The sequence below is a fragment of the Bactrocera latifrons genome, unplaced genomic scaffold (genome assembly GCF_001853355.1).
Source record: "Bactrocera latifrons isolate USDA-ARS-PBARC rearing strain unplaced genomic scaffold, ASM185335v1 scaffold_121, whole genome shotgun sequence".
Lineage (NCBI taxonomy): Eukaryota > Metazoa > Arthropoda > Insecta > Diptera > Tephritidae > Bactrocera > Bactrocera latifrons.
In genome coordinates, this window is record NW_017534642.1 from 515,244 (window position 1) to 530,058 (window position 14,815).

General features: G+C 40.8%; 1 protein-coding gene across 1 annotated transcript in view; it reads right to left on the minus strand.

Moving 5' to 3' along the window:
- Positions 1-906: 906 nt before the first annotated feature.
- The window catches only part of LOC108978415, a 109,630-nt gene continuing 95,721 nt past the window's right edge, over positions 907-14,815 (minus strand). Inside the window, exon 8 of the mRNA XM_018948683.1 lies at positions 907-952. The gene's annotated coding sequence lies outside the window, so the exon portion shown is untranslated. The remainder of the gene's footprint in view (positions 953-14,815) is intronic.

Below are 14,815 nucleotides of genomic sequence, written 5' to 3' on the forward strand. Positions count from 1 at the left end.
TATGCCAACATTTAGCCAAGACACAAATTTGTGGATTGCTATTGAACTTTTAGTAAAGCGCACACCGTTACATTTATGCCATTCTCACATTTTTTTCTAAGCAGTTAAGAGGATTCATTACCATAAAAGTGTTGTATCAAGAGAAATGTATAGGATTTTTAGAAAGTAAAAAAGGTTTTTCCAATAGTCTGAAAGGGGCCTATATGTTTTAAAAGCGGATTTGGAAGGCATGTTTAAAAACTAATGAGATTTTTGCAAAATCCAAGAAATGCAGATTTGTTCAAAAATATCTATCATAATCACACCTTTTCTCATCTGCAGAACTTTAAAGAGTTTGAAATTGAGCTATATACATCTTTGGGACTTCAAGATGTGACCAATATGTACTCCTCGCTGCATTTATCAATGACGCAAACCAACAACTCACGCTATTGCTCGCACTCGTCTAAACACTCGTCACTTAAAAGTCTTCAGTACTAAGTGTGATGTGTGGTGATTTTAGAAATTTCATGCAGTCGTGGTTGTCAATAGACATATGTCCCTTCATTTATTTACAGATACTTCTTCCTAATGTTTCTCTTTAAATGATTGCTGTCTGTGCTAAGCACTGAATTAAATTTAAGATGATCATAAAAGTGATTTTTATAACGCCATAAAAAAGCTACCTTCGCGATGCGAGCAAAAATCCCATGTCGCATCTCTAGTAGGGAGGAAGAGAAAGACGACAAATAAAAACATAAAAGAATAACAAAATACAGGAGAAAAGGTACGCATAATAACAATAAATGAAGTAAAATTGCTTGTAGAAGTCATTGGAAATTATATGAGCCACAACGGTAGCGCGGAATGCCAAAAAAAAATTACATAAAGTCATACAGGTGTTCAAATATTTATGTGTCTGTGCACTTACCGTTTTAAAGCGCGTAGAAACAGTGTATGCAATGTTGAGAATCTGCGAGAGAAAAAAAAAGTGGAATCAATAAAAATTACTTGTGCTTGGTGATAAGATTGGGGCATTTGAGGAATATATCGTCACTTGAAATGCAAAATACGTATCAACGAAAAATATGAAATTGAGTGTCTTATTGATTACGCTTCATTACTTCAAACTTCAAACTTCATACATAACATTACATATGTTCAACATTTTCAGGTATTGCGCTCAGATATAAACCAGTTTTATTCAATATTAAAATGCTTTTCAATCATGTTCTATTTTATTTCGTGTTTGTTTCATGCCACTGTAAATTTTCGAAAATGTTGTTGAGTTATTTTGCATTTCAGCTGACGATATGCCATATATTAAAACGAAATGTCAAAAAGTTCAAAGGGGTTGCTTAAAAAGCAAGCTCTACATGCCTCAAAATCCTCGATAAACACCATGACAATATTTGAAGTAATTGGTTTAAGGAATGAAAGGCCTCATCAGGGAGGCTCAGGTAGCTATTTAGATATAGCTAGGTATAGGGAGGCTGGAATTCAATCCAAAATGGTGGGTGGATGATCTACACATCCGAAACAAACAAACCACTCTTTAGAAGTTATTTTTGCTTTTTCAAATGCCCAAGATAGCACTGAGGGGTATGAAAAAACGACCTAAGGAGTCCAAAAATAGTGTCCGTTACCGTCGAGGAAGTTTATTCTTGGGTAATCAGTTTAAAAAAGTAATTGTACGAAATTAAACAAAAAGTTAACTTCACTCTCCTTGAGAACCAATGAAGATCTGCAAACATTCTGTGATTTAAGAACTTAAACTTTACGTATATGTACAAAAAAAGTCACACCCGAGAATACAAAAGCTCATGAACTAATGTTGAAGATCTAAGCTAAGATCTAAGATCTATGATTGGAAGCCATAGATATAGGTTAGGTTAGGTTAAACTGGTAGGTTATAAGTCCTTTGGGATACCTTGGATACTTCCCAACTGCAAGAGTAGTAGTCATCCTTTAAGATGCCTGCAAATGCACAAGATATCCTCCTGGTTCCCTATTCGAAACAATTCCTGCCGTCTCCACGATCTGTCAGCTTCATTCTGTGTGCCGTCACCAGACTGTGACCAGTTAGTAATCCAGTCATTTTTACGCCAGCCATCTGAACCTTTGAACTTTCTTTCGCAGTTGAAAAGTGGGTTCATGTAGACGGTATTTGCTCAACCGCCATTATCCACTGAGTTATGGATATTAAGGTTCTACATATAAACTCCTCTGCAGCCAATAGTCGTAACGCCGATTTCGCCTGGAGTTAGGGAGTTTTGAATAAACAGTACTTGACTCACTCAAAAAATAGTTCTTTGCTAGTACTTATTCCCTCGCTGTACGAGTAATGAGTTTAAATGGTTGCCAAGTGCTTAGCAGAGGATTAACGGTGCAAGAATGCAATGAAAGCACACTGTATGTAATTAGATACTTCTTGCACAAAGCCGCAGATACACACGCATGTCAGATATTGTCATATATACTATATATATATATGTGTGTGTATGTGTGTGCGCAGTCGATGTAAATGCGCTTAGAGCGCGCTTGATTAAGATTGAATGCCTCAAAGAGAAAATCGCGCGCAATTAAACCAAAATGAACTGATTGACTGGCGGCTAAAAGCGTACGAGCTTACAATAGTCGGTATGTATTAATTGCAGCGCTACGCCACTTATGCGCTCATGTGTGTGCGTGTGAGTGAGTCAACCCGTTGATGGCTTGACTCATTCACACTCACTTAACTCATTGATTGCCAGCGCACGTCTTCGCCAAAGACAAGTAAGCATTTAATTTCACGTTTTCGCTGGGAACGCAAATGGCGAATGGCGAATGTGTGCATGCGAGAAGACGAGGAGCCCTACGTGCCTGCTCACATATCGACAAGTCGACGTATAGGGAGCACGTGCGAAGCTGAACGAGAAATCTAAGCTTAATTATTAATGCTGAACTTTAATTTAAATTCAAACAACGCAAATCGCATTCAATTTCTCAATCCTTTTACGACGTACGCACTCACACACACGCGCGCGAGTGCAGGCACTAGCAGATCGCATATGCCCGTTGGCATGTATTAGTTTGCCATTAAATTTGCAATTTCGAAATTGCAATGCCGAAGCAGCGGTGCATTTGATAAATAAATAAATAAATGAATGAGTCTGTGTGGCTTAGCAAATGGCATCAGAAATAGAAATAAATAAGATTGACTAAAGCCAATGCAACGCATGCGTGTACGCAAATAGGCACGTATGCATGCGTGCGTGCGTCTGTGATCTGCTTGCTTGTGTAAAATCATTTTTATTTATTTATAACGGTGCTTTGGAAATCGGAGAAATTGAAAGGATACGCACGTGCGAATGGCGACGTGCCGCAGGTAATTGTACCGTTATAGTGCCTAGCGCTGCTACTGCAGCTCTTTCCAGCATCCAGCTTGTCTTCCTTGAGGAGTACTATGTGTGATTTACGCATACTTAAGTGGTCCTGCGCCTAAATGTATGCCGTAAAGTGTTTTTGAGACTTAGACTTTTTAACAAACGTAGTTTTTGAAATTAACCTACGTGATGTTACAGATACTGTGTGATTAAATTTTTAAAGTTCGAAGGCTTATAAGAGCAAAAAAATCCTTCATAAAGAAATAGTTACTTTCCAAGGCAAGAATGTTGTCTACTCGAAAAAGTCTTTTCGTATTTCGTCAATAGATGTCGTTGCAGTCGTATATCTCCAGTGCTACCAACATCATTGTATGCCATATCATATCATATTAGAAAGGTGGGATTGTAAAGTTAAATTAATCTCTTAAGGTCTTTGATGACTCTGCAAAAACTGGGAGAGCTTGGCTGCGAAGTTTTGATGCATCCAGAAAAGTTTAACACTGATTAAATAATGTCTTTAGCGGAAAAATGGGCAACTAAAATAAGAATTATAAATATAAAAGAAATATGTTGAATTTTGATTAGAAATACGAAAAGACTTTTTCGACTACCCAATATTACAGTTGTTTATTACGTTAAAAGTTACTAATCAAAGACTTACAACAAAAAAATTAAAATATTTTGTAATTCTATTCATGAGCAGCGTAATTATTGCGTAAGCATTTAATTACTAATTGCCATCTGAAAGTATGTTAACCCCAAAAGTGCTTCAAACAAAGTCAGCGCGCTCTCACACGAATTATTATGCAAACAACCGTTGTGCGCCAACGAGTGTAGCATACATTTAGGAACAGCGTTTTAACAGGCGTAGTGGAAATTTCGTTTTTGACATTGCGGTTTGCGGTGATGCTTTATGCGTGCGTGTGGCTACGTATGTGTGTGTGTGTGTAATTGCCTAAAAGTTAAATTAAACTGGAGCTCCAAGCTCATCCATAGCCAGAGCTGTATGTATTACTAGCATATAACTATTTATGGAGAAAATTTTAATTAGATATTAAATGACGCACATTACTAAAACAACAGCAAAGCAGTTCACATACTCATTTCAGCATTTCGTCAGCGAAAATTGCAAGAAGAACCTTCTTGTTTTATAGCAATAGATTTTTCTCAACGCTGTTGCTGTCTTCCATCTCGCCGACTCGTTTTTTTTTCACTAAATCTACGCGCTATTCTACAGGATTTTTTCTTTCCTCAGTACCATAGCTCCAGAGGCTAAGCAGCGTGAAAAGTGCATGAAAAGTGACAGCTCCGAATCAGCACATGAATAAATTTAGAGAACCGCCCTACTGTGCGCAAGTTGATGGGCGAATGAGTGAGTCTCGAAAAGTTGGTAGAAAAGTTTTCACATTTCGAAAACTGAATTCCAGTTTTGTGGCGAAATTTACGCTGTTACTTTAGTGTGTGTGCAGAGTTACCATACCTCTGGTTATAAAAAGTTAAAGGCGCAGTAAAATTAAATGGTGTTAATCAAGAAATTACTACATAAACTGAGAGTGCTGGGCGAAATATCACGCATTGGCAGGCGGTTTCGCTCAATGAGGTCCCAGTATGAGCTGCTGATGTGAGTTGGTGTGGTACCAATGAATCTTTGGACGCAAATGAGACAAGAAAGCTCGATTGTGTCTTTGTGCGGCGAGGTTTTTCGATCACCATGAAAAGTTGGATAACTCGTTAAGGCCCTGACTTTGTTTTTTCCAATGAGTTACTTCCGAATTTGGACTTCCATTTGCAAATATTTCTCAGTCTCCTTATAGAGGCCAAGTTTTCTGAAAATTCTGAATTGAACGCTCCTGGTTCGACACAAAACCCAGAAAAGAACATAGCGAGCTTCCTGAGAATTCTGAATTGAAGCTTCGACAGCAGCGGCTCACAACTACTTCGAGGCGACAGTACTACAACGGTTACTGTGGATCGTTCGCCGCTCATTTGATACTTTTCTACCAGTCGCTAGCAACACACTGCATTTTTACTGTTTATATTTACTATCTAAACACCGTTTGCCGCAGTTGCTCGTTTCTATGGTTTGCTGTATAACTGGGTATTTGTTTCTGGAAAACAGCAGCTTGCAACTATTTTTCCATGTGTGCATCGAATGCAAAAAAGTTGGGCATATAAAAAGCGGAAGCACACCAAAATCTAAACAAGCTTATAAGCTTTCATAGCCGTTAACTTTTATTGGTTATTCTAAGGCTTTAGGCCGAAGCTCCACACACATCACACTCGCAATGCTTCAGCGAGTTTTTGCTACGATTTTACTATGTTTTTATTTACCCCAGAGTTTTCACTTTTTCCCTGTTGCTGCAATAGGAATGCACATATGAATTTAGAAGCGATATGTGCGATAAAATAAAAGCAATGTTTAATATTGGTGGAGTTTTGATTTAGAATTTTATGTGGAAAAATTAATAAAATTTGTGGTCTGCTGGGGGAGGGGAGAAACTGAAAGCAGCATGAGTGTAATACCATTTATAGAAATAAGCTGAGAGAAAAAAATGGGCACAGAAGGTACGATAGGAAAGAAAACTAGTTGGTGATAGAGTCATAGAGAGAAAGAAAGAGAATAGAGTAAGAGTGAGAGTAACTGTTCCAAAGATACAACTACAGAGAGAGATAGATAGTGAGATTGGACTGAGATGTAGTAAGGGCAGAGGCGGAGGGAGAGAAATGTATAGGTAGAAAAACAACAACAACAAGAGTTGCAGTTAGAAGGTAGCCAAAATTGAAAGCAAAATTGAGATGTGTATAAGAGACAGGAGATAGATAGTGAGATTGGACTGAGATGTAGTAAGGGCAGAGGCGGAGGGAGAGAAATGTATAGGTAGAAAAACAACAACAACAAGAGTTGCAGTTAGAAGGTAGCCAAAATTGAAAGCAAAATTGTACTGAGAAAGATATATGTATATGTTATAGCCGAGTTAACAACGGTGCGCCAGTAGGTTCTTCTCTTCGTTATTTTGCGCCAATTCTAGATAACAGCCAGGTCCTTCTCCACCGTATTCCTTCGAGTTTTTTGCCGAGTTAACAGTCCATGACCGGATAAATATCCGGGTCCATTCCGGTTACGTACACGTGACTGCCGTGAGAACGGTAGCGTTCGTCCTTGTCCTCTGCTTCCACCGACAAGTACTGAATCGACTACTTTCAAAGTGCTGTTATCCATCTGGACTTGGAACGGTGCGTCGACTGCGGTATTCGTCGTTGCCAATGCGCAAAGAATCATAATTCTTCTGCAAAACCTTTATCTCGAACACTCCTAACTCCGAGTAATCAGAGGTTGACAATGTCTATGCCTCTGCACCATGTAGCAGGATGGGAACGTGAGGGATACAGAATGAACTACTTGTAATGATGAGCTGCTAGCATGACACATCAATAAATGAAGACTGAATAGAATGACCAATTTGGAAGAGGACAAATCGATAAGTGCTGTCAAAAATATATCCAAACACGGTTCTCACAAACATTAAAAAATCTGCGCTAATTTTCATTGAAAACTTGAAAAGTTCCTTACGCTAAGTTAACCATTTAACACCGACGCATCGAATAACTTCCGAAGCCCTATGCACACGCAATGCAACCACAAAACTTTTCTGCCAAAGAAACATGCTGCACTTGCAACACCCGCTCTACGGACTCTCTCTCTCTCTCACCTAGCGCACACACGCCACATTCCCGAAGTGTAGTGTATAAATGCATCATTCTCTTGAGCTGGCCATATGACTTACAGTTAGTTAGTTAATAGCATTCTTAAACCCTTCAACCACAAATCTGTCAAAATTTCCCAATTTGAAAGTTTTCACTGTGCACCCGCAGTGACAATGCACGGTTTACTTCTAATAGATCCCAAAACGCATGCACTGAGCTGAGGATTTAAGTCATACCGAGCCATATAAGCACGCTCACTTACAGAAATGTGCATTTACACACACACACCACGCTCCCACCCAAGCGTACCGTTAGTTGGCTGTCACTTCAGCCAGCATTGGCAGCGCGTGCAGGACCATTTGACCACAAACCAAACTTTCGACAATTTACGACTGCGAAGTTGGCGCAGAAAATGCCATCGGAGTTAAGTTTAGCTGAAAGTTGCGCAAACTTGATTTGGCTAAGAACGTCTGTTGTTGGTAAACAAGCATTGTGCGAGAATGCACAAACAAACATATGTACGGCATATATATAATGTTAGTGACAACTCACGTGATATTTGATTATTTTGAATGTCACAGAGTTTTGTGACTTCCAAGCAAAATTTATTTATTTGCTTTTGAGGAGCTGCACAACGTATAGGCGCTGTTGTTGGCAGTAATTCAGATGCATGCAAGTTTATGGACTAGGAAATAGATCGTTATAATCGGCTGCATGGCCTACTGAACTCACTACAAAGGCAGAGTGCATAGAAGAGGGAGGATATTAGAGGCGCGCTTCAACTATGGCAGTGCTTTGGGGGCCAACTAAAGACTAGTGCGACCTTTGTATTCCACTTTTGAACTCAGTATTTCATTACTCTATGAAGAGTTAAAGAAAGATGAAGTAAATGAAAAAATACAATGTAGAGATATGTATACAAATAGGCACAGCGACAGATTAAGACATATTTAACCCAATTTAGATCTAAGCAGAAGATACCGCATTTGTCTGGAAAGTAATGGGACTGATTTTTTTCCGCCGCGACTGTACTTCGCAGCTAACAAACGAGCAGAGGTACGCGATTCAATTCTGCGTGAAACTTGGTAAACTGCGACAGAGAGGTTTGATATGATCAAACAAGCTTACCCATATGTTACTTTAGCAAGAAGAGGTGTGTTTCGGTGGCACCAGGCCTTTTTAGAGGGAAGAGGTCACTGATGAAGACCGAAAGGATGAACGAATTCAAAGTGAAAACGATGCTCATTGTCGTTTTCGTCCATGAACCCACAACGAATTTGTTCCTTCTGGACAAACCCTCAACGTCAAGTTTTAAGTGGAAGTCCTCAGGAGACGCAAACGCAGGGTCAATCGGGTCCGACAAGACATCGCAGCCGCTTGGAAGCTGCACCACGACAACGCTACGGCTCACACCGGACTTTTTTTGTTTCCTTGCCTGCAAAGGCCGTTGAAAGGCAAGCATTTTGAGACGACAGAGGGAATCCAAGTAGCATGCACCTTGGCTCTCAAGGCTATTTCGGAGAATGCCTTCTGTGACGCCTTCAATGTTTAGAAATCGCGATGGCAGCGTTCCATCGACGCAAAAGAAGCCTATTTTGAAAGTTTTTAAAGAACTGTAACGTTTGGTTCTGTAATATTTTTTTAATCAACTCAGTCTTATTACTTTCCGGACAAACCCTCTATGAAGATACTACGACTATCGGAATGTGGACCCAAAGGTTTTATAACGGAAACTAAATTTTTGGCATTGATGGCGCAAGAATAAATTCTTCAAAGATCTTTGTATGGCATTTTACTGCACGCTACTGTAGTACCATTCGTAAGTGGCAGTTGAAAATTTATTTGGCACTCGAAGTGAGGCAACTGTTTATTTCAGACTCTGTTAGCAAGTGTATACACACAAATAAACACACATTTTGGGACCGAAATGTTCATTGTCACTTCTTCTTCGGCAGTCGAGCGGTTGAATGTGTGGTTGAGTGTATGCGCCTAGCTGGCATATGCATTCGATCACCGTGAGCACCGCTGGCAAGGCGCGCATTGCCGCGCAGACAACTCAATTGGCTCTGAGTCTTGATTTATTCAGGCCAACACTGAAGGCGAATCACCGCAAAGCGCAAAAGTTGATGCTGTTGCGGCAATGCAGCGGCGAATAGACATAAATACCGGCGCACAAGCTAACGAAGTCGCACAGGCACACATACAAATGAACAGCTTGGCAGAAGAACTGTGTTCGAGTTGATATGCGTATGCATGTGTGCGAATAATATAAAAAATGGACACATCAATGTAGTAATCTTGCCACATTGGCATATGACATGTTGTGAACAGTCGTCAGCGCACACGCACACACTCACAGGCAGGCAGGCACGATTATGACTCGGCTACGTAGCGCGTTCAGACATCGCCAAAGGCGAGAATCCGAATTGATTTTCTGCCGGTTGCGGCTGAGTACCTCTGCCGCACTGCACGCCGCGCTACAACGCAGTCTGTCGCCGGCCTCACCCCACCCGTCTTGACTTGGCCGGGCCAGCGCGTTTGGTGGAAAATTGCATTTCTTGCAAATCGAGCGAGCGAGCATAATTAAATTTTTTGCAACATTGCTGCCAGCGCCACAGGCCAAAGAGCGGGGAGAGCAAAGCTGGGTGCTGGGTCCGAGCGGAGCTGAGCTGAGCAGACGTTGATGGCGGCAAAGATGATGACGAACATAGGTGCGCTGGCGTCGGAAATGTGGGCATCGCTATGCTGCTGCCGATGTTGATGCGCGTGCTGGTGTGTCTGCTGATGGCGACGTCAACCGCAGCTGTGTATGCGTTGCAGCCACGTTTGACATTCACACGTAATTATCACACTTCCTGCGCATGCAGCCTTCGCCCACTCATCCACACAAACACACACACACACATATATATACATGAACTCTTTCAGTCAAGACGCACGCAGCACTGCCAGCTTTGGCAGCCTTCGCATTTCACATATTGCTGCTTCACTCCTCTCGACAACGATTTTCTCCACCTCGCTCCACCTCATCATAATTATCTGCTTCATCGTCGCTCTCTTCATCAACGCCTTTTGAATCTCTTGCAGACGTCATCGTTGTTGTTGCCAACGCTGCGGTTTGTTTTTGTTGTCCTCTTGTGGCTTTTTGCTTGCTACGTGTTGCTGTTGTTGTTATTTTTATTGGTTCTGCTTTCGTCCGTCATTGGCTGTTTGTTTGCATTATTGCTGTCTCCTCCTGTGGCCATTTAAAGTTCACTTATTGGCAATTTAAGTTGGTGCTTGCCGGTTTTACGCTCATCAAAGCATATGCATGATGCCGTACAGGGTTGCCATATGCTTTTCGGCAGCCTTACTAGTGAGGTTGCGAAATATTTGCGAAATGCGTTCGTTAGGCTTACGATGGGAGTAATTGTATATAATTTAAGGCTGGAAGTGATGGATCCGCGTAAAATATACAAAACTGACCAGATTTGGTTACCTAAGATGGGTTCTTTATACCAAGTTAGATAGACTACATGGTTGTTATTAATGTGAATGACCTCATTAGCAACAGCTTCAACCTTTTTCCATATTAGACTTGTATGGGCGCACGTTCAAGGAGGACGCCCTAAAATCAAGTTTAATAGATTGGGAGCGAGTCGGTTGTCCGATGTCTTTTTGCGTGTTAGCGCTGGATCCATGGACCCCCAGTGGGATTGGCAGACGGTACACCTACGATCTAACCTAACTTTTGGTAGACTATATTATATTTCGAAGACCTTATCAAAGGTCAAGTTGGTGGAAAACAAACACAGATTTGATTTGCCGATCTCTATACGGAACTAATCCGTCAAAAGCAGCGTGAAATATATTGCTAAGGCATCCTCGAAGGCTTGACAATGCGATAAAAGTATAAAACGATTGGAAAATGAAAATATTTCCGAAAACAAAATTCTGTTTTTCAGGACTGCCTGGCAACTCTACACTCGTTTATGTGTAGCTGTAGCCCAAAGTGCCCGGGGAAGTGTGTGAGCATTTTCAATTTCAATTATGCCTTTAAACATTTGATTATCATAACACATCAGCAATTATTGCGGCAACAACATCAGCTCGCATAACAACAATAAAAAGAAAAACAAGGCACGCTGGCCTGTTCGTCAATTCAACCATAAAAGATGCCACGCAAGCAATTTTTGTGTGCAATTTTTAGCAGAGAAAATTAAAATTCAATGAAAATTGGAAAAATAATTTGCTACACTGCCGCAGCAGCTGCTTGCAGCGCACAATTTCAAGTACATTGTCAGTATGTGTTTGTTGTGCAAAAAATTTGCAACACTTTAAGCGTCGATAAATGCACACGTTGGCGGTGCACGCAAGCCACCACACTTGGTGTTTTCTAATTTATTTACGCGCTGCCGTAAGAGCAACGAATGCGCCTTTGAAACTTAATGGGCAAAAAGCGCCCACACACGCTCGCAAAAATGGCTACAAAAAAAGCGGCAACTTTGACTGAATATTAATTTCTGTTTGGATGTGTGTAACACAACTCGTTTGCTAGCAACGTATAGATGTGCGAGTGTGTGCGTGAAGCCACTGTTTTTTTTTTTCGTTTTGAAGAGCGCCGCCGCCCGCTACCTCTTGCATATGCGAAACTAAAAGTAACTGTCTGCCAAATTGATTTCCAACTGCGCAGTTATACACTTCCAACCACACATACACACACACACAGGTGCACTTGCGGCAAGCGCAGTTGACAGAGAAAATAGCAAAAGTGCCAAACTTCAGAAATCACTTCACTATACTCGTTTGAATTTCATTTCTTTTGCGCTAAGCTCACAAGCACGCACACATGCACTCACATATGCATATATGCATATACAAGTACATGTGTATACAAGCAGTGAAGGCAGCACGCGGCGTATGTGGTTGGTGCGGGGTGTAGCTTTGAATTGTTGAGACCACCTGCCAGGCAGCGCACAGCAGCGACAAGGAGAAAGCGCAAATTTGCAGGAATATTGGCAGAGAAACACACACAGGCACATATTTCTGTGGGATATACAAGCACGGGAGTGTGTGTATAAGCAAAGCGCACATTATTTAGCCATTTTCTTTGGCACATACACACACACACCTGTAAAAAACGTGAACTGTATACACTCACAATTTCTTGTTACCAATTTCACGCGTCTCTAACGCGAATTCTACCACTACACCCTCACGTCATTTATCATAACGGCCGGGCGGCTATAAATATGCTATGTGCTGTCTCTACACATACATATGCAAACGAGTTGGCGGCACTTTAGCGAGCGCACAACAACAACTGACTGCTTTCATTTGCCGTTTTCTGCGTGCGCTTTGTGATTCTTGGTGTCGCATGAAATTGAGTGCCTACAAGTATGCTATGCTATGCAGGAAAAACTAGCGCCTAAAAGCAGCTGACAGATTGTGGGAATTTCTTAATATACAAGCATACAGTTACGGATTTTATTACAGCGAAAGTGTTAGATTGCTTTTAGGCGCTGAAACGTCTATATACATTACTGCCGCCTCCAAGGGAAATAAATGAATTCCACTTATTGCATTTGTGGTGTCGCATCTCATTTCAATGCAAATCTCTTCAAGTTACAGCGAAAAATACATGTAAAAATGCGTGGGAGCGTACGTAGATATGAATAAATAATTTGCAGTTCAATTTTGTTTTCCTACAGTTTCAAGGTGAAGGTATAATAACTTGTTTAGTTTCTGAGAATCTGTGGAAAAGTGTGCCGCAAATTGCTTCTGTGGAAAGCAGTTGGCTTTTAGTCGTAAAATCCGGTTTATAGAAATTTTTACATTCGCTGAAATGTAATTTGGATTTTTTCCTTCCTCATAATCTACATTTCAGATAAATTTCAGCGGAAGGTTAGCAAATGTGGTGGAAGCTCTATTGAAAAATGAAGATGCTCTAGTTGTGGACTGAACAAGAGCCAATGACTTTGTAAAAGTCAAGTTTTGCCTATATACACTTTCAAAAGAGTTCTTAACGGCAGCCACTTGGCGCAACCACTTTAGAAATCTTCCAAAAATTCATCCCTTCTTTACACTTTGAAGTTAAGGCATCCACGCCAAAACAGCCTTAAATCTATTCAAGGATTGGTAAAGTCTTCAAAAAGTTCTCATTAAGAGGCAAATAACTATTTAAAGCCCTTCGAATAAACCAATTGTCACTAAAGCCAAAACTTTGCGTGAAGTTCAGCGACCTAAGTGCTGCTTTTCGATAAGTTGTCAAATAAAAAGTTATTCTCCCAGCAATTCCCTCCGGTAAAATCAGTATTTGCATGACTATATATCAAAGCTATATCTTATTTAAATTCATTATACCATAATCTAGTGGAATCACTGCAAGCACGCTTAAACTTCCACCTTATTAAAATCTGTTTGCATACCTCAAGGCTTAATAACAGTAAGCATTCATACCGAGCACCAATTGCTATTGCTTTTTTATAGACGACGCTGAAATACTACCGCCATATCACGTAGCGAGCGGAGCCTTTTGCATTACGTATCATATCAACTGCACAGCTCTCTGTCGCTCTAGAAGATTATGGCTAAGACTTTGCGCATAGTATGTAGAAAACGCATTAGTTTCTAATGCGCTATCAATTTATTTTATTACCAGCACACACACATATACATACACTCATACTAGCCCATAGTCACCTGAACGTGGCTCATTTGCTTACTACACAGTAGCTGAGACCATCACACGCTTCATCTATTCACACTAAACAAAAAGCATTAAACATTTCTTATCGCTTTCCTTAATTTTCAATTATTTTCAAGCATCGCATGAAAGAGAAAATGTGTGATTGAAGTGAGTGTGGGCGAAGGGTCTCAAAGTGTGGCAGCAGCTGCGACAGTGTAAGTGAAAGTGAAGATGCAGATAAAGACAGTGTTTCACATGAATTTGATAATATTTTTGTATGCTATTTTAATTACAATAATAAACCGATAGGAAATTTCAACGAAAAGCGGAGGACTTAGCACCACTTTCCGCTGCAGCGAATTCTATTGAAAGAGCGCGTACTTGGAACGCGCTTTAGTTGACGCCGATGACAATAGTAGGCATACTATCAACACACATTGCTTAGAAAGCCATTATAATAACAACCACAGCAGCTAAGAAACGGACCCAGATTTTTTTCGAGCTAAGGTCTTCCAACTTAGCAGCCTCTTGTAATATTATGTGGCAATTTGTTCTTACCGTTACAACAACAAATAGCTGAGGCATTGCTCGTTTTTCCCGCAAAAGCAAATTTCATAATCCCGCATGCATTCTTAGCTGCTGAGCGTTGGTCTTACAACTCAAGCTGCTGTTATATATTCAAATAAGCGCTGCACTCAAATATTTCTCTTCGCTTACCCATCGCCCGCATCACACAATTTGCGCATTGTTATCCAGGCTGTAGCATCTGACACAAACCATAATCCGCGGTGTTGTTTACACCCACAGTTAGGTAAATAGCGTGTCAGCAGCTTGGTTGCCGGCTTTTGTTGTCCGGCAGGTGACAATATTGCATTTCTACGGTAGCGGCAGTCACAACAACAACGCCACACTCTAAAAGGCACGGCTTACCAAAATGTATAACATCTTTTCATCGCCACACACCATCAAATTTCGCTTGCATCTCTCACACCATTGCCTTATCATCATCATCAACGCTTGCCTGCTGTGGCCTATCGCTCCAGCCGCTCACACCCTTGCTGTCGCACTCACCCGCTTAGTTGGCGAATATGTCCTTTGC